Below are 21395 nucleotides of genomic sequence, written 5' to 3'. Positions count from 1 at the left end.
CTTGTCTGGGGCTTGCCCCGCCTCCTTCCCCTTCATGGCCAGAGGATGGTTGTGATGTAATGAGGTTTTCCTTAGGGATGTGCACGGACCGTGGAGCCGCAGTCCGACACTGAGTGTGTGTGTGTCTCGCTTTAAGGGGGGGCACTCCCGCCACTTCCCCCCCTCCGGTGCTCCAATTTTCGTTGAAATTTTCAGGGCGGCAGCATTCCTCCCTGCCACCCCTACCCCCTTGTTGACTGGTAATAGTGGAAGTAACTTCCATGCATGTGCCTGCCGCTGATGCGCGTGCACCCACCACTGATGCCCGCCTGCCCACTGCACAGTGTGGGCATGCAATGTGTGATGTGTGCTGCATGTGTGCGCGTCAGCAGCAGGCGCATGCACGGAAGTTACTTCTGTTGTTACCGGTCAACAAGGGGGCAGGGGTGGCAGGAAGGAATGCTGCCGCCCCGAAAATTTAAATGGAAATTGGAGCACCAGAGGGGCAAAAGGGGCGGGAGTGGTAAGTACAACCCCCCACCCTTAAAGCGAGACGATCCCCCCCTGGCTTCAGACCGCCGGACCGGGTCACTTGTGAACCAGTTCGCAGGCCTCCAACACGGCCTGCGGACCAGTTCATGCACATCCCTGGTTTTCCCCACTGTTGCCAGCACAGTGCATTTTGAGAGGTCTTTCCCAATACCTGAAAGACCTTCCCTCCTCCCAGCTCTTGGTAACCATCATCATCTGGGTGGTGAGTAGGGATAAGCCCAGTGGAGACTGGTTGTATGTGGGCATCAGGGTTAGGGCTCTTCCTTTTCCCAAAAAACCTCCAGATGATCATGTGCAAGGCCTCACTGTATATGCTCAGAGACAGGGGCAGAACCACCATTGGATGAATGGGTTCAAAGAACCCAGGCCGCTGCCAATCACGCCCCCCGCATCTGACATCAGATGCGGGGTGTGTGATTTTGCTGCCAAATGGGGCCACGCAGCCCCATTTGGGGGGCTGGAGTGACTCTCCCTGTCTTTAAAAGCGGCCCCGTTTGGGAGGGAGACCACGCCCCTGTGTATGATGTCAGATGCGGGGGCAGGGCCAGAGAGCTGTGGCGGCTGAACACGGGCCGCTGCCAGCCTCGCTCCGCACCTGCTCAGAGATCTTAATGCTTTTGTTGCATAATGTTTATATTATGCATACAATATTTCTTGCATAATGTTTAGTTCTTATTTTCAGCTTCTGGCACATTTGAATCTGGATTCTGTTGTCTGGCTCCACTCTCATCTGGCAAACTATGCCACTAGGTTGCAAGACTCTGCCCTTAGGTCCAGCCACTCATTTACAGGAGTGTCTCTGTTTCCATCTATGAGTTGTCGGGGTTATATATGATATAACCCCAATGAGTTATAGCCCCAGTGCCTTAAAAGTGCTTTTTCCTACTTATTGCTTATACTGGCTTTGAACCTCTCTCATGCTCTTTGTGTTTATGGAATGTTAGCCAGGATGATAATATTCCACTATTAAATTCAAAGATGGCATAACGAAAAATGTTTGACATAACTGGAAGTGCTCTGGACCTCAAAGGATTCAGCAAAAAGTCAGCTGTGCTGTTTACGGAAAGTCAGCTGTGCTGTTTTTCAGAGATTATACTTTTCAGTTACTATTGTGTCATGATTCCTCATGGGGGGAAAACACAGATCTGTTGTAACATGGCCCTTTGGGATGGTTCCCTGTGATGAACACTGTTCTCTTATGAAGAGACTAGTTTATTTATGTAAGCAGGAAAAATACTTATGAGTGTAATATTTGCTGCTGCAAACTTTATTAAATTATGCTACAGGATAATGAAATGTGGATCAAACAAAGTTTACTTAATACAGGCAACTCTTACAACCACCAATCTCAAAATGGCTGCTGCTCAAGTTTTCAGTTCACTGCTGGCATTTTTTCCTTCCTCTTTCTTTCTTTCAAAGTGTAGAAAAACAATTTAAGGCTAATTTCCCCCTTGTTTAGAATATATTAATTGTGTTACCTCCACATCTGCAAGTTTGAACAAATATTTTCACATTCAAGAAAAATAAGGAGAAAACATGATTGAAGGTGCACATGCCTAACCTACTTCACAGGGTTGTTGTGAGGAGAAACTCAAGAATGCAGTACACCGCTCTGGGCTCCTTGGAGGAAGAGCAGGATATAAATGAATGAATGAATGAATGAATGAATAAAGCAGCATATTGGTATAACAGTTTTAAATGTTGTATTGCTCAGTAGAAAACACTTCAGATTGCAGAGAAAGGTAGATGACAGTAGAATGTGTATTTAGCAGCATAAGCTACTACAACATATAAAGAAATGCATTCTGAAATAATTTCTTTCTGTTTATTTAGCATGAATAAATTGTTTTGGCTTCACTACTGGCATTTTTAAAAGAACTATTTGCCTCCTTGTAGCTAGCCACCCATGCAACGCTTTGGTTCGTAGTATCAATACATCTTCAACCAGGGGTGTAACGAGGCTGGAGTGGGCCCAGAGACAAAATTTTAAAAGGGGCCCTTTGCTGATACACACACACTCACTTCACATGTGACTTACCTCTGGGGGGCCCCTCGAGGTGTGGGGGGCCCCAGGCAGCCGCCTCCCCTTGCCTAATGGTAGTTACGCCCCTGTCTCCAACCCTCTTTCTAAAAAATTAAAACATTAGTTTTAGATTCAAGTCAGTCAGTTCCTAATTTCTGCCAACATCTCTTTGCAATTTCATGAAGTAATATGCGCTCTCTTTGGTTTTTATTTCTAAAGGTTTGACATCTGGCACATGACTAGATTAAGTCTTCATTTGACTGGCTAGCTGCTCCGATTCTCTTTTTACATAGATCAGTTCCCAGATTATCTCATGTATGGTATTCACTATTTCCACCCCCTGATCATGTAGTACTATGATTCTGTCATTTAAAAGAATGAATTCAACATGTACACTAAATTATTCTCTAGCTAGATATGTTAACAAATAGTTATTTTTCTTCACCTCAGAAAACACTGTGGAGATCTCGGCATCTCTTGCATTTTACCTATCTACCTGTAGGTGGCAGACAGATCACAATGAAGGCATAATAAAACAGCAGCAAAGAGAGGAAGGTCACGACTTTCTGGTTTGTGCCATACATTGTCGTTTGCCTCATGTACCTAATGGTGCAGCGGGGAAATGACTTGTCTAGCAAGCAAGAGGTTGCTGGTTCGAATCCCCGCTGGTATGTTTCCCAGACTATAGGAAACTCCTCTATCGGGCAGCAGCGATATGGGAAGGTGCCAAAAGGCTCACACAGTGCCAGAGGAGGCAATGGTAAACCCCTCCTGTATTCTACCCAAGAAAACCACATGGGTCTGTGGTCACCAGGAGTCGGCACCGACAAGGGCACAACTGTACTTTACATTAAAAAAAACCCAGTCCCATAGTAAAGTTAGCTGCTAGCAAGGTCTTTCTGTTTCATTAAAAATAACTTACCCCCTTCACGGCTACACCTTCTGGCCAGGTCTACCAGACATACTATATTAAAAAGAAAGCAGACTCTTGGTAAATGGGAGCATGTATGAATTACTCTCGAATAAAACTCTGTGTTACTTCAGTTTGTAATGACCCTAAATAAAAACAATATGATTTCAAGCATCATCATTCATGGTAAGGCCAAGTGATTAAGTGGCCCAATTTGGTTTATAACAACGTTAATTTGTCAGTCAGTCCGTTTATTATGGTCAAAAGACCCAAAATACAGCAAACAACACAAGAAACAATTTGATGTACCATTAGATATCAACAAAACAACCACTTAAGCTATTAATTTCCTCCTGTGTTTAATCACAGGACTGGGGAGTTCAAATCCCCGTTCAGCTACGATACTTGCTGGGTGACTCTGGGCCTGTCGCTTCTCTCTCAGCCTAACTTAGCTCCCAGGGACCTTTTTCAGCAGGCCTCTGGATGCTCTGAGGAGGGTTGTGCCTTTTTTCTTTTTTTAACCTTAGTTGTAAAAAAACCCCTCAGCTTTCCCTATTCATCTTGCAGCCCCCTACTGGGCAAGCCTACATCACCTGATTTTTTAACCCTTAAAAAGCAGGGAAATCACATGCACATTTCCTAACATGTTCTCATGAAAGAAACCTGTCATCTGTCAAGGCCTTCCCTTACATGGCAAAATGGGTGAATGTTTCACATTCATCGCAAAATGGGTAAATGTTTCACAGATGATCGTGCCTGTTGGAGGTATTCATACGCCTGTTCATTCATTCATTCGATTTTTATACCGCCCTTCTGAAATGGCTCAGTGTGAACTCTTGTGTGAATGGCTTGTGTGAACTCTGTTCAATGCATGTAAATAGCCTTTGTATGTGGAAGGAAAATCCATGTTAAAAAACAGTGTACTGTAAAAGCGGTCTGCAGGGGCAAAAATAAAATCTCCAGCAGCTTTTTAAGATGGCAACTTTACCGTGACTTTACTTTGGGAGGGTGGGTGTGCGGTCACATATCAGCCAGATTTACCACAAAGTCCATACAATATTTCAGAGAGCACTTCACACACAATTTGAGTTGCCCCCTCTGTACTGGAACCTGGCCTGATTTATGTCTGGGGTAAAAAAAACACCACCACCCTGTTTTTGCTTTGGAGTATCCATTATGCCCCAAATTCGCAGGCTGTCTGAAAAGCCTCCAGGAGGCTTTACACACATGGCTTTTACTTTGAATCGCCTCCAGAATGGAGTATGCAAGTCCACATATTAGCTGCATTTACCCCGAAGTAAAGAAGTGTGCCATCAAGTTGATTTCAACTCCTGGGGCCCACAGAGCACTGTGGTTTTCTTTGGTAGAATACAGGAAGGGTTTACCATTGCCTCCTCCCACACAGTATGAGATGATGCCTTTCAATGCTATCAAGGACCAGTACAGACATGACTATGTTTCCCCCCTGAATAAAGGCTGCACATTCTGGCTTAGCCCAAAGTATGTCCAGCTTTTAAAAGCCCTCTAGTTTTAGTGGCTTTTTGGGGAAAAACCCAGGGCTTCTGTTATGGCCAAGCACCTCTCCCTTGATGTGTGGAGTGGCCATGGCATTTTTCAAAATGCAATGAAGAGGAGTTTGACAGTTGTGTTTGGTATGGTCTGCTCAGAGTACTTGCAATTGCAAGCATGGGGTGGGGGAGGGTTTTAGCAGATTGGTGAAATTCTGTGGAGGGAGTCCAGAAGTGAGGGGGGGGGGGAAGAGAAATTCCTGAGATAAACGCAAGCACAAACTGCAAAATGTGGGTCTTAACATAGGCCCACATTAGACATGCAGAATGGAGGCTACAGCTTGATGTAACCTGAGATTTTTTTTGTCTGAGTTGATTTGCCTGAAACCTGCCTCTTAGATGGTCTGGGAGTGTGTGTGTAGCAGGGGCATGAGGTGATGAAGGCATTCACTCACAAAGGCAAGTCCATTATAAAAATCAGCAAAGATTTGGGTCAGATTTGGCAGGCTTGGGTTAAGTGTTCTGCTGTTTGATCCGCCTGCTTGGCAACTCGTCATGCCGTTCTTCCCTTCTTAGCTGTCAAACTAACAACAACAAAGCTCTCTCACTCTCCTCCTCTCTGATGTGATTTGTCATTGGTTGGAGGATGACACAGGAAAAAGATCTGCCAGGGATTGCGGAGGGGAGCCGACCCTATGTGTCCATTTAATCCCCCGAATTAAACATCTTCAGATACCCCACGGCATGAAGGCATGTGGGACTAACTCCCACGAGCTTTTTCACACAGAGTTTTTAGTTTGCATCTCCTCCAGAATGGAGGATGTGTGTTCATATATCAGGCAAATTTACACCAAAGTCCCTGTGAGTTATCGGGGAGCAATTCACACACGATTCGGGTTTTTCAATGTGCATTAGAGTGTCGCCCAATTTCTATCTGGGGTTAAAAAGTTCATTCTTTGCGTCAGTTTCTTTTTTGGCAACGACAAACTCTCAGTAAAGCCTCGCAGTAAACCCATGGTAAAGCCTGCTGTCCGAAAATGCTCCAGAAAATGGAAACTAGAACTAACATTGTCTGTAAACCTGTGTGTGTATTTGGTATCCTTTTGCCTTGTGAACCTCAGGTGCTGCAGGAAGCAATTTTCTCACCCCACTGATCAATATTTTATTTCCTGTTGTTATGTAAGTTGCCATCTATATCATTACGTGCAAAATCACCAATTCTGTGCAGTCGCATTCTGTGCATGACTCCAACCACTTTCCAACAAAACAGGTTGTAGGGATGGTTCAGACGTTGTTACATTTTCCATGCAAGTTAATGCAATCTCTATGATACTTCTTGGAATTGCCCAGAGTACAAGAATCATTGCAATCCTGTGTAGATGGGAACATCATCCTGTTGTTGCAGACCCAAATGAGCCAATGATAATATGGAGTCCATTTGGTGCTGCTATAATGTATGTAAATTCCCTTAGCACGTCCTTTGTGTTGTTGTATACCTATAATGAGAGAGCCAAGCTGGGTGTCTGAAAACAGGAGTTGTTTTAACATTGGACTCCAATCCTGCCCAGAAATCCTGGTTGGTTTGGTCTTGACAACCCCCCAGAATCTGAAACCACAGTTTGAAGCTGATTTACAAATTATAAAACTACTTTGCAAAACTAATATCTGTAGCTTCCCATTATATCTGATGATTTCACATACAAAGACCATATTAAGTGGCCATCTTTAGGTTCATTATTGTAACATAGGAAACTGCCATATACTGAGTCAGACCACTGGTCTATCTAGCTCAGTATTGTCTTCACAAACTGGCAGCGGCTTCTCCAAGGTTGCAGGCAGGAATCTCTCTCAGCCCTATCTTGGAGAAGCCAGGGAAGGAACTTGGAACCTTCTGCTCTTCCCAGAGTGGCTTCATCCCCTGAGGGGAATATCTTGCAGTGCCCACACATCAAGTCTCCCATTCAGATGCAACCAGGACAGACCCTGCTTAGCTATGGGGACAAGTCATGCTTGCTGCCACAAGACCAGCTCTCCTCTCCAAATAGTACTTCAATAGGTTTCTATAACATGGAGATGATCCTGAACAGATGGAAGCAAAAGCAAACAAACAGCTCTAACCTATGGTTTACCTGTTATTCAGCTGGATTTCAAACCATGGTGCAAGTTCCTAACCATGGTTAGTACAAACCATGGTTTTGTGTTCTGTCTGAACTTAGCCTCAGTGTGGTGCACTTACTAGATAGATTATTGGGTTTAGATACAGGAAACCCAAATTCAAATCCCCATGCAGAACTATTTTATACATTACAGAACTTCCAGTCCAGCTTTGCTACCAAAAGTACATTCACCATGGATCATGACAAACATGGTGATGCGTATGTAGCTCATTTTGTATGTAGCTCGTTTTTTGGAGTAAAAATATAATGCATATTAGCTGGTCTCAACAATTAAGCTTACTGAGTAGCTTTGGGAAAGACACATTAATTCTGTTCCCATGTTATGTTCAACACACATAGAATGTACACACATGTACAGTTATTCACATGTTATGTTTAATGCAGTACAGTAGTACACTTCCTATCTGTACCCTGTATTTGAGAGGCCTTGTATCCAGGTTCACTGAACGCATGTACTGTCATCCACACAAACACATGTAGAAGTGTAGAGACACTTGTACACTGGTACAACATAATGTCTGAATATGGCTTATATCCCCAGCCTTCTTCAGACAGTATGTTGTATGTACATTTAGGTATCTGTACACATGTACATACTTCTGTGTTAATGACTGTATGTGTATTTATTTTAAAAAATGAACCTGGGTATGGAGGAGAGCTAATCTTGTGGTAGCAAGCATAACTTGTCCCCTTAGCTAAGCAGGGTCTGCCCTGGTTGCATATGAATGGGAGATTAGAAGTGTGAGCACTGTAAGATATTTCCCTCAGGGAATGGAGCCGCTCTGAGAAGAGCAGAAGGTTTCAAGTTCCCTCCCTGGCTTCTCCAAGATAGGGCTGAGAGAGATTCCTGCCTGCAACCTTGGAGATGCCTCTGCCAGTCTGTGAAGACAATACTGAGCTAGATAGACCAATGGTTTTACTCAGTATATGGCAGCTTCCTATGTTGCAGTGTACCCAAAATGCAGGATACAAATGAAGTGTACTATTGTATGTGCATTCAGTACAAAGTATGAATAACTTTATGTGTGTACAGATTTATACATGCATACACAGATTATATGTGTATTCAACAAAACATGTGAATAAGGCTTCAGGCATGCCTATTTCACATTGCCCTGATCCAGCTATGCATGCATGTATGCATTAGCTGCAGCCAAGTCCATGTAGCACTGCCAAACAACTGGAAATTGTGTTGATTGCCCTTTGGTGGGAGTGGGAAGAACTAAATCATGGCCGTACAACTTTGGCCCTCCAGCTATTATTGGATTTGAACTCCCATAATACCTAGCAACAGTGGCCAATAGCCATTGGCAAGAGGGCTGAAGTTGTGCAGTCCTAAACGAAATCCTTCCGAAGAGCTGTTCAGCACTATTGCTGATATTCCAACAGTTCAAGGTCTGAACATGCCTAGTAACTGGACTGAGGACAGAACTGTATGCGCGACACCTGTTTACATATAAGGTTCCTCCTCCAGGTAAAGAATGTGTGTGTGGCAGCTGGCTTCCAGGCACACATGCTCCTTGCTGGACTGGGAAGAGGGTTATTGGGTAAAGGCAGAACTCCTGAGGATAAACAAAGGGTCCATGTTAAAAGTGTGATACACCAACATGAGAAATAAATACCAGTTTCTGCCATTTTCATCCGAAGAGCGTCTTAGTAACTGACCTGAAGTATTTCTATTATATGCTGCTTTTCTATTAAAATATCCAAAGCAATTTATAACAACTCCAGCACAGAACAGCAACAAAGCACCAAAAAAACCCACCCAAATAAACAGTAGCCACCCATGGTCCATAAAAGCCTTGGGGAATTAAAAAAAAGGCTCAACCTGTTGGCTAAACAGGTCAGGACACCCCTCACTTTCTCAGGCTTTAACTTAAATTAATTTTCCTTTTTAATGGTTTCTATCCCATGAGACTGTTTTAACTTTTTGTTCCATGAAATTGTTTTGGTTGTCTTTGCTCTTTTTTTATTTGTCATGTTTTGGATTGTGTACACCACCTAGAGATGCACGTCTCAGGAAGTATATGAATATAGTAAACAAACAAGAGTTGGTGCCCCCTGAACCCACCTGGAGATGCAGTTAAATAACTGGGTACTCCCCCAGTTAAAAGAGGCCTCCCACAGTGGACACATACAGTACAATGAATATCACTTTGCAACCAAAGTTCCCAAAGCGGTTTACATACAGAAATAAATTAATAAATTAATTAAATGGCTCCCTGTCCCGCAAGCGCTCACCATCTAAAAAGAAACATAAGAAAGACACCAGCAACAGCCACCGGAGGAATGCTGTGCTGAGGTTGGATAGGGCCAGTGGCTCTTCCCTTGCTAAATAAAGAGAATCGTTTCTTTTAAAAGGTGCCGCTTTGCTCAGCAGGGGATTAGAAATATACCTAACTTAGGAAGGCAGGAGGTATCCCTCCCATGGAGGACCCTTCCCCCAACCGAGATCTTAAACTTCCTGGCAGGTCTTTCAAAATGTTGTCTTGCTTCAGACTGAGCCCTTCTCTTGCTATGATTAAGGCGCTTGGGTTTAAGAACTGGTTTACCCTGCTGTTATTCCTTCTGTTAAAAGAAGTGTTTTCACAAAGCAAAAGGATGTATAGCAAAAATGATTTTGTTCATCACTATGAAAGGCACCACTAATGCAACAGCAATATAAGAATTGGATATAATTGCAATGCAACTGGAGATGACTCCCTGATTAGGCCTGCTGGAGTGCTTAAAAGATAGCTGTCACTAGTGGAGACCTGCTTGCTGGCCTGTGCAGGGGCGTACCAAGGTTGGAGTGGGCCTGGAGACAAGAGTTTAAAATGGGCCCCTCACTGCCTTCCTCTCCTTCTCCTGGCCCCATGTCTCTGCTGCAGAAGAACATTAAGGACACGTGTAATATAGTGTAGCAGATTAACAGCGGACAGGGGACTACAGTTATAAAGTGCAAACAACAGCAGAACCAAATCATACAACAGTATCAGCTTTATGAAACATAAGAGCGCAATTCATGCTTGCTACTTGGAGAGGCAAGCTGGGAGAGCTGTCTTGTGGTAGCAAGCCTGACTTGTCACATTAGCTAAGCAGGGTCTGTCCGGGTTGCATTTGAATGGGAGACCACATGTGAGCACGGTAAGATATTCCCTTTAGGGGATGGAGCCCCTCTGGGAAAGAGCATCTAGGTTTCAAGTTCCCTCCCTGCCTTCTCCAAGATAGGGCTGAGAGACATTCCTGCCTACAACCTTGGAGAAGCCTCTGCCAGTCTGTGTAGACAATACTGAACTAGATAGACCAAGCAACTGACTCAGTATATGGGAGCTTCCCATGTTCTTATGTTCCTACTACAAGACTTGCTCTCCTCCCCTTCTGTGGGTTCCAAAGGAAGCTTCTCTTCCAAGCTTAACAGTTATTGTCAGGGCTTGTCATTAGCAAGGCAGGATTTTTTTTTTTTAAACACCAGTACTTTTCAGTTGGAAAAGGTAGGTGAAGGGATATCCAGGCAAACCAGTTTAAAATTATTTATTTTATTTAACATATTTTTATACCACTCAAAACTTGCATCTTGGTTATTAGTAAATAATTGGGAAGGATGCTAGGCTAGCTCCACTCTTCCCCAACCCTAAAGTATCATGAGCCATTCTGGGAGCAAGAAACATTTTTTTGAGAACTTGTTTGGTTGAAAAACAATTGAATACTAGCTGACCCGCACAGAGCATCTGTGCGCTCTTTGGGGCTGGCTGTTCCCCCCTCCCTCCAGACCCCCTCCCCCTCCCACCCAATTCTCTTACCACCCTCCCCATCCCACCCAATTATCTCTTGCCCTCCCCCCTCCTGCCCCACTCTCTCCTGCCTTCCCTCCCCCTGCCCCCAGCCCCACTCTCTCTTGCCCTCTTGCCCTCCCCTCTCTCTTGCTCTCCCCTCCCCCTGCACCACTCTCTCTTGACCTCCCCCTCCCCCTCTCTCTTGCCCGCCCCCTCCCTTTTTCCCTCCCCTCCCCACACTGAGTACTTTCCCTCCGCTGCCACAGGCCAGGCCCTCCTTAGGGAAGCTGGCGGCTGAAAAGGGCCCCACCACTGCCGTTCTTCCTCCCGGGCAGCGAGCAGGGAAGTCCCACCACCTGGTTCCCTCCCACCACCGCCCTCCCATGGGCACCTTGTCTCAACGGGTGCCTCCACAGCCAGGCCTGCTGCCTGGCCTACACGGGCGGGCGGGCCGGGCCTGGGGCTGCCTCGCTGCCATGGCTGGGCCCGCTGCTGCTGCTTTGTCTCTGCGGCTGTGGCCACAGGCCCGCCGCCAGGATGAGTGCCAGTTCCGTGGCCCACCGCTTGCCTCCCCGGCCGCTGCTTGCCTCCCAGTACCAGTCCCGACTCCCACACAGAGCATCTGTGTGCTCTTTGGGGCCGGCTACCTCTCCCCGCCACCTGCCCCAGTCTTTGGCGGAGCTGGGTGCCGGGCGCAGGCTGCCAGGCCGAGTGCCGCTGCCGGGCCTGCCGCCTTGCCTCCGCAGCTGCCCAGCCAGCCAATTCTTCTGGGTGCGCCCCAACCAATCAGGCGCCTCTGCCGCCCAACCAATCAGCTGGGTGCCGGGACGCACATTCCAAGGCACACCCAGGAGAATTAATATAATAGATATTTTCAACAACCACAGCACCATCAAAGAAGCGATCAATGCCACCACACCCTGTTTCTTTTCCATAGAGAGGAAAACGATTGCAAGTTGGAAGAAGATCACTTCACATGGGTCATCAGGACTCGGAGGGAAGACCCTAATCTTTTAAAATCATTTTTTAAAAGTTAAAAATAGCTTGGGCAAAAACAATCTCCCTCTCCCTCTTCTTCTCCCTCTCTCTCACACACACAGAACATAAATGTGGGAAACAGGAAAAAGAACAAATCACACATAAAAAACACACAGATAAGAATTGTTACTTTGTTTGACTTTCCTTTCCACTTGAACAGCTTGCTAGCTCCCAGTCCCAGCTCCATCCTAACTGCACTCAGTTGCCGAGTGGGGGAAGAGCTCAAGAAGCCTGTCTGCTGCTGCTGCAGTCACTGCCACTCTCCTCCACTCCACCTGATAATAGGGGAATCGAGAGTCACAGAAAACCTGCTTGGGGGGACTACAGCTCACACTCCTGTCTACGGGACTGGAGAGAGGACAAGGACTGGCCTTGGGGGACCCCTCAGAGGCTGTGGGCCAGGAGACATTTGCCTCCCTTTGTCTTATCAACAGTATGCCCATGGGCCTGTGTGTCATGGGTTAGTTCTCTCAGCACTTTCTTTAGTAATTGACAGGTGTCTGCATGGCAGGACCTGTCACAAGCTCGCATTTCCTTTCTAGGTCAGTAAAGAAACCAAGAACTGCATAAAGGAGTGACTAAACATTCTGTTTCCCACACCTCCAGTTCAGGTCTAAGGTATACTGAAAGGCAGGGTATGGACGTTTGCTACCTTGCTGCAGCAGTGTTGCCGTTCCTGTTCTAATGTTATTTGTTTGTTTGTTTGTTTTATATTATAGATGATATGAGATCATGAAAGATCTCAAAGCAGTTTACAATCTGAAACCAAGAACTTACAAAAACTCTCCAAGCATAATGAGGAACAAAATTAAAACCCCATTTCAGCAAATGAAACCACAGGAGATCCAAAACACAGCAGTACAGTGGGAACAAGTTGTCATGGTAAGCTTGAGAGTTCAGTTCTTCCCCTACAGATATGCATACATATTGATTTATTTATTATTTTGGTTATACCCCACCCTTCCTTCTGTGAGCTCAGCATAGCATACATTATTCTCTCCTCTGCCTACTTTATCTTCACAATGACCCTGGGAGGTAGGTTAGGCTGAGAGATGGTTATTGACCAATGTCACCCAGTGGGGTAATTGAAGTAAGTATAATACTTATAATTTCAACTGCTCACTTGAATCCTTTGCTATTATTTATAAATCACAGTGTCTAGTTCTTGAGTGCTTGGGATTCAGGACTCATTTGGTGTGACATGATAGCCACCTTGATTCCATGGAGCTGGACAAGTGAAATCCTGGTGATGGCAAATTATTTCTTTGGGCAACCCTGAGGGACATATTTTCAGGAGACACAGTGGGTTTCAGAGGGAAGGAGAGATGGTCAAATATTGCTCCTCCCCTGTCATGTACATGTAACATTGGAGATCAGCCACTATCTTTTATGATATGACCATAGACTAACATACCATTATTAAAACTCTGAACAAATAAAATGACATTAAAAGAAGCACTAACAATTTGGCAACATTATATAATATTCATTTATACTTGTTTAATGTAGACTATCTTGGATTCATTTGATATTATCAATTTTGCAGCTGTCTGACAACCAATTTTTGGATTCCAATAGCCCTAATTACTACTAATATATCTCTATCCTGGACAAAATATCGCAGTAATGTTTTGTATAAAGCCGGGCTGTGGGTTTCTGGCAACTTAGAGACGCCATCACAGAAACAGTCATCTGCTCACAATGGAAAGAGTGCCAATATTAAAAAGAGCATTACATAATCAAGATACTTTCACAAGAATGTTTTCAGCAATACAAAATGATTCAATATCATTTTGAGTCTCAAAGGTTTGTGCAATGATTTTTTGTTTTATAAAGCTTTGCCGAGAGATTGTGCTGACTTTGGTACATCACAGATTAACTGGGCAATTAAAAAGGAACACAGATAATGGAAGGTGTTAATTAACCTCCCTTGTTTTAACATAAAGATAAGGAGCATTGGAGGAACTTATCCTGCATTCAGAAGTAGAAGGTTCAATGGGCAGTGTAAAGAGTAAGACTCAAAAGGACCATATAGACAACTGCTCTATGGCACGAATAATGAAAAACAATCATATTAAAACAATATGATGCCAAGATATGGCAAGCTCTTGACAGAAGTGGTGGAATATTTCTATAACCTGGAATTATCCTGCTGGCTCTAAGGAAAGATCTATACAGTAGTTGGATTAGTGCTCCTGATCTCCAGTCTAACAGGGGGAAATGGACATGCACACAAAGTCATGGTCAGGTTATCTTCAACAGTGACAATCATCTGAGCAGAGGAGGAGAAGGCTGAATTAACTCCCGCTCCTAACAGTTTGTGTGATACATGACAAACTGACTAGCCTTTGGATTCGATTTCTCAAGCCTGGGGAACATATGCACATTTCCACTTGTTGGATTGAGCACCTACTTAAATTCATAGCTGGCCTAGCACTGTGTGCTATCAGGACCGCAGAGCGATACTGTCACTTGGGGCCCAGAGAAAAACATAGTATTGGGGCCCTCCTCCTCCAATGCTTCCAGGAGAGAACAATAAGAGTAATTTGTTGCAGGGATTCTGCCTCGTGGGACTCCAGGCAGTGTTCCCCTCCTGAACGCCTGACTGGAATACATAATAATATAATTAATATAATATAATACATCTTATAATGTATTTATTTTGTATAGCACCAAAGAACTGGAAGACAGCTCCCGGCTCCAAGCGGCTCACAATCTAAAACTAACAGAAGGAAAACAACAGAAGAAGGGGAAGGAGGAACAAAATGGGGAGGAATATGTGATCAGATCATGTACATAGACATAGTTACAACATTTAGTGAACTTGATGTAAGAATAATGACAGTTACTGTTTTTCAGTGATTAATAAAGAGTCACTTCGTGATATTCGTCCTCGTATAACAGAAGTACATTCACATCAGTGATAACTCCAGGGTGTCTTAGTGTTTATGTGCATGCCTTTCTATGCATGTGCACCAGTCTACAGCCAAAATGCATTTGAAAACATAGCAGACTTAAATGAGTTATGCTACATAATCTTCTGCTGCCCCATGCAGTTTTCTGCTGGGGTGGTGCTCAGCCCAAATACCCTCGCATGGTGCTAGCACACACATGCTATCCACGCATGCATGGGCATCATTTGTGTGATCATCATCAGCGGAGAGTGGACCTGCTCTCCTCTTTCTTAAAGCTCCCCTGCACTGCTCACAAAAAGTGCTCAAACTATGCTTTGAACCATTGTTCGGGCACATCCCTACCTGCAACAGAATATTCACCATGCTAATTATCAAGCCTTTATATTCACTCAGGCCCTTTTACATTTTGATTTCTAAATTTGATTTTTTAAATTGAAGTTTAAAAAGTTTTAAAATTGTTTTGTATTATATTTTGTATTTTATTTCTTGTTTGATGTGTTGTGATTTCATGTATGTATTTTTATTTGAAGTTTTAAGGCTGTGTTATGAGCCACCCAGAGAACAATTTGTTATGGGGCTTGCTAACAAACAAACAATATTAAGTGGCAAAGCTGCCTGACCCAGACAGCTAGAGATGGAAGGTAGCTGAGGTAGCTGCTATTCAGTGGATAACTGGGAAACCAGCAGCTGATTAAGTTATTGAACTGTTGTGCTGCAAGTGCAAAAACAATTTTGTACTGTGCTCATGTGTATTTGTATGAAGTATGGTTTGACAACATCTTGTGGCAACATCCCATGTAGGGCAATGTGACAGCCAAGGTGATGAAGATGACTTGAAAAAGGCAGATTGTGACAATGACTTTTATAGTTAGCTAAAAGAACTGTACTTGAAAACTTTGTTGTTTCCTACAAATGTCTACATAAATATTATTATTTTGGGGTGTTTTCTGTAGATTAACTCTTCAAAATACGAATAAAATAATTAGTGATGCCATGGGAAAACTTTCTTTTTCATTGTTTGCTAACTGACTGTTACTTCAGATAGAAAATGTTGGATAAATATAGTTGTTTGGCTACCATATGGTCACTGTTGCCTATTGTTCATTTTAAAGCTATTTTTTTAGCCCACAGTTCCTTAAGGAAAGTAAGCTTATGAGATCACCCAGCATTCTGTCCATGAGCCTGTGTGTGTGTGTGCCCCCCTCATAAACTTCGCAATGACTGGAACAACATGAACCAAATTGGGTACAGTTGTAGGGACACCTCATTGGCATAGTTTGTGATTATGTTATCCACCCTGATTCAAGATGGTTAACGCATAAACATTTGAGGTGCAAATGGGCTGGGAACAGTCTAATGGATTTGAATTACATTTGGTACAGTTATAGTGGGTAACACATAGGTACAGCTCACTGGCATATTGTAGTTTGTGATGATATCACCCACCCCATTCAAGATGGCAGAGGCATGAACATTTGAGGCATAACTGGGCTAACTTATGAACTGCCTAACTAATTTGAACCAAATTTGCTAGAGTTGTAGGGCAATATAGGGGCAGCTCAAGGACAATAGTCTGTAATGATGTCATCCACCCCAATTCAAGATGGCCTCTCCGATATTTGGTACACGTGTGCGTGCATGTCACTCACAAACCTTTGAAGAGAAGCTGGGGGGGGAATTATAACCCCTGCCCTGGAACATCATGCCCCAGAGCACCAAAACAGAATATGATTGCTCTTCAGAATGTGTTGGCTCATCAATAGTGTGAACATGGGCCACTTTCCATAACGGTGCAACAATTTAAGGGAAAGGCTTTTTTGTTATGAACTCCGCTGCCTTTTAAGATCTTCAGGGGAGGTTCATCTGAGAGTGCTGATGGCTCGTCGGGTGGCAGCTGAAAGGCGTGCCTGCTCTGTAGTTGTCCCAGGGCTGTGGAATGCATTTCCTGTTGAGATTAGAGCTGCTCCATCCCTGTTGGCTTCTAGGAAACAACTAAAGTGGCATCTCTTTAGCCAAGCTTTTAAGATATGTGTTAGTTTTAATGGGTATTTTAATTTGATTGTTAATGTTTTGTTTGTTGAAATTTATTGGTTTTATTGCTGTAAACTGCCTAGAGACTTCAGTAGTGGCAGTATACAGATATGTCAGATAGATAGATAGATAGATAGATAGATAGATAGATAGATAGATAAACAAACAAACACAAACACACACAATCCCATGTGTATCTACCTCACCACCTTCTCAGAGCAAGGAGGCAGCTCCATGGCTGTTCCCCACCCAGAGGCTATACAGAGCACCAAATGATAAACTTTTTCACTTCTCTGATGGAAGCCAGGAATGCTCCTAATAGGCAGCTCCAAACAATACACATTCTGTTCCATTCCTCCATTGCTCAAATTGGGAGCTAAGCAATTTTCCTCCCTCTACAATGGCCCATTGCCACAAAGAACATATGTATTTATCTAATCATGCACAGATAAGCGTATCTGTTCACATAATATTCCAGCTCCCTGTGGAAAGGCAAAGCCAAGTGTTAACATACCTTGAAAACAAATTAATGGTTGCTGGACATTCTTGCTTCCTCTTAAGGAGGGAAAATATTCTTTAACCAGGAGAGCTATGAAGATGTCTAAAATAAACAAACCAATTTTAAGACCTTGTTAAAAATCTATGAATGCATTATAGTAAATGGAGAAATTCCCTACAAAACATTTATCATACAAAAGTTGATATTTTCAGGTTACGTTTCCCCCAACAATTGTTATTTTCATTCCGAGTGATATTTTTCTGCATGGCTGTATCAGGAGGTTTACAATATTCATCATGTATCTGGAATTATAATGTTTCCTTTAGTGATAAAAGGTGCTTCAGAACAGCAGAAGTAAACATTGCCATGCTTTGGGGGACACAAATGCAAACCTATAGTTTTCTCCTAAGGGTAAAGTAAATGAGCAGCTCCCTGTTCTTATAAATACACACCAGAAGTTAAACAAATATCTCTCAGAAGGTATGCACTTGGAGTGTTTATGTTCCCAGTCTTTTCTGTTGCATTCCTGGATAATTCTTTGTCATGTACAAACATCTTGATGAAAAATAGCAAGCCATAATACAAGAATATGAGGACATGAGTTAAATAAATATTCAACAATCAAACTGGTGGGAATTTAATAATGCTGTTTATCCACTAAAATCCCAATGTGTTGCACAGAAATCTTAATTATGAATGAATACATTGGTAGCTAGTGGGGAGCGTCAGGGAAAAGATCTATTTGTGCATTTGAGATATCAGCAACAATGCAATTGGGAATGATAGAATGCTAATGTTTCTTTGCAGAAGGAGAGAAAAAAAATACCATTTTCATCTGACTGGAGACCTTTGCCAGACTTTGACTTTATATTTTAGAAGATGAGAAACAGAAACTTTTGTGTAGATGTAATTCACACTTGAAAGCACGTGGGCCTTCAAAAATGGGATTGAGACGGATGTCTAGATAAAACTGCTAAACTGGCACCAACTCTCCATGAAAATTACTTTCTAATTCAGTTAGCCTATATGCAAAATAAATGTATTTCTGTCTATATAAGTGTGTGGCAACAGTCTGATTTGTGGCAAATAAGAAAAAGAAAGAAAGAAAGAAAGAAAGAAAGAAAGAAAAGGTCTGAACCTTTAAAACACATACGTTAAAAAACATGATTTAGAGAGATACAAGGCATTTGCCAAAAAATGGCCCTCTACTCCATTCTTCTATTGCTTTTTAGATAATATAAGCCAAATGTATACTGTACATATAAAACCAGTGGGCCAGGTTGGTCCAAACAGCATATTCCGTGGAACATACTTGGATGTTAAGGTTGGCCATAGATAGCTGTTTTATATAGACCTGCTAAAAACCAGATATTGCGAAGTCTGGACAGCAAATTGTTTGAGGCCTTTACTGACCTAAAGATAGCCTTTGCTTCTATTATTAGAATGTCCATTAGGAAACATTCCTAATAGAGAGCGCCAGTATTGACTCTACACTGTAGACCTAGTGCAGATGCCTCTGTGCCTCTATTGATTTAAACCTTCAGAGTTAACATCAACACTGAGGGGTCTCTGAGTTCTGAACTTGAACCTGTTTGGAAGCCAAATGGGAGCAGCCTCAAGGTACCCTGTGCCTATCTAACTGCAGTTAAAACCTTAGGATTCTTCCTTTAAAATTGTAAGTCTCATAAGAACTGGTATACCAGTGGCAATATTTTTCTCTCAGGAAGTTTTATCTAAAATGAGTCCCACTTAGGGCACTGGAACTTGCATCTTGAAAGTTTACTCAGAAATGAGGCTGGATTTCAGTGCAAGCTGCATCCAATGTAAGAGTGCATCTTATGTAAGACAATCCTAGGTACATTTACTTGTGTATAAACCTCATTGAACTCAGTAGGACTTCTTTCTGACTGAGGAAACATGCATAGGTTTGAGCTGTATGGATGCTTAGGATTGCAGCTTTAATGTCTCTTACTTGTAAACAGTTTTAGAAGGTGCTGTAAGGAAGAGGACCTCCTTCACCAATCATGTTAATCTTCAGCCACGCCTATATGGTGTTGCGATTTAGTTGACTGCATACTAAGAATTAGTCAGATTTCCAGGCCTGTGTACACTTTCTGCTAAAATAAAATAAAAATTCTGTGCCAAAGAGAGCCCAGATTCTGCAACCTGTGCAAATCAAGTATATTAAGCAAATTAGCATATTTAATTCCATTTCTGCTATAAGAAGTAGGGCTGCAAGATTTAGTCAGTTCATCAGTTTGGTAAATGACACAACTTCGTGTTGGAGCTAAGACCCTGGCAGCATCAGCTCTCAGCTTCAATGGCTCATAGTGACCACTGAAGGGTTTTAGAGTCATGGATAAAAGTGCTGAACTCCTCCCCTCTTTGTTCTTCCAGTGTTAGTCTCCATTTTGTCTCTCCAGAGATGGCTGTTTGTTTTGGTCTCTCTCTTCAGCCATGAGCTGCAGCTGAAATAAGCTGCAGGCTCTTTCACATTTGTTTGTAGCCTTTTCTTTAAACAAATCCTTGTAGTTCTTCAATAATCAAGAACTGTCTTCGGACCTCTCACTTTGCTGCTTTCTCACCAACCTGGTTTTGTTCTGCTATTTGAGGACTAAACTGCCATTCTTCCCCTACACATCTTTTGATTTATTAAAGAAGTGCCCCCAATTAACTGGGCAGCAGACCTCGGGTGGGGGGAGGGATCCATTAAATAATTCAAGTCCTTACTAAAATCATGGATGCACCATCTTAGGAGATGCTCTCCCTTCTGTTTGAGAAAGAAGGGGGAATGCCTCTTTTAAAATGCTCACAGCTGTGAGGGTGTGGGCAGCACCATATACAAGTAAAAAGATGATGGGTCCCTAGGTCTGATCTGACGGCACATGAGGCAGCAACTTTATTGAAGCTAAGCAGAGTCTAGGTCTGGTCAATGAGTCGATGGGTGACTATCTGGAAGCCCCATGTATGCTGCCTTTGGTCTTAAGATGGAAGAAAAGCAGAATATAAATATAACAAACAAGTATGCTTCACCTGCTCTACAAAATTGTTTACTCTTATGAAAGCGTATACAGAAATAAGTGATGAATCAGTTAAAAAAATTCCACACTGAGCAAAAGCCCTATTCACATGTTAGGTTCAACACTCGTACAATCTGTGTACAGTGTATGTAGGAACAGATCTGTACGCAGGTACAATTATCCACGTTATGTTGCACAGCAGTACACTTCCTATCTGTCCCATGCATTTGAGGGAACTGTACCCAGGTTTACTTTAAAAACAAATACAGTCATTCAGGCAAAAACGTGTATGTGCATATATTTATTTATTTATTTGATTTTTATACCGCCCTTCCAAAATGGCTCAGGGCAGTTTACAATTAAAACAAACCATTAAAACACTAAATAGCTGAAACAAAAATTAAAGAACCATATAACAATTAACAATTTAAAAACATTTTAAAACAACAATTAAACAGCTGCAGTAATTAAAAACCCTGTGTTCAGGTATAGACACCTGAACACAGGGACAGCATAACATCTGGAAATATTTGTTTGTTTATTTATAATATTTTAATATTGCCTGATATGTCCACCAGCTAAGACTTTTGCAACAGACTTTCCGTTGCAAACCTGGATAATTCTTTGTCATGTACTAACATCTTTTTAATGTGGTGACAGTATTGGAGACTTTCTTCCAACTCCAGGCCTTGAAGACACACTTCAGGGGCCAAACTGGAAGTTACAGGGGGCAAAGCCATCTTGATTAAGATGTGCTTGCCCCATTTGCCTATAAAGCAGGGGTGGAGGGGGTCTACTTTTTACATACAAAAAGGAATGTGTGTGTGGGGGGGGGGAGGTCCCCAGCCCTTTGATCGACATTGCCACACACTCCACTGCTTGTAAGCAGCTTCCAGCCCCAGCCCCAAGTGAACTGTACAGGAAGAACTGCTTCAAACAGCTAATTGTGGCCAAGGTTGGTTTCACTCCTGTCTCCCATCCATTCCTT

General features: G+C 42.9%; 2 long non-coding RNA genes across 2 annotated transcripts; one reads left to right on the top strand and one right to left on the bottom strand.

Annotated features, from left to right (window-relative positions):
- Window positions 1-1827: 1827 nt before the first annotated feature.
- Window positions 1828-4134, bottom strand: LOC128337393 (uncharacterized). The gene is made up of 3 exons (XR_008312251.1): window positions 3774-4134; window positions 3477-3518; window positions 1828-2658 (listed from the first exon to the last, which is right to left on the bottom strand). It is a non-coding gene; the product is annotated as an uncharacterized LOC128337393 (long non-coding RNA).
- LOC128337388 (uncharacterized) lies at window positions 3085-15848 on the top strand. The gene is made up of 3 exons (XR_008312248.1): window positions 3085-3222; window positions 12662-12824; window positions 14613-15848. It is a non-coding gene; the product is annotated as an uncharacterized LOC128337388 (long non-coding RNA).
- The last annotated feature ends 5547 nt before the right edge of the window (window positions 15849-21395 follow it).

The sequence above is a fragment of the Hemicordylus capensis genome, chromosome 1 (assembly GCF_027244095.1).
Source record: "Hemicordylus capensis ecotype Gifberg chromosome 1, rHemCap1.1.pri, whole genome shotgun sequence".
Taxonomy (NCBI): domain Eukaryota; kingdom Metazoa; phylum Chordata; class Lepidosauria; order Squamata; family Cordylidae; genus Hemicordylus; species Hemicordylus capensis.
Note: the sequence above shows the minus strand (reverse complement) of the source record. Positions and strands in the feature narration are given on the sequence as shown.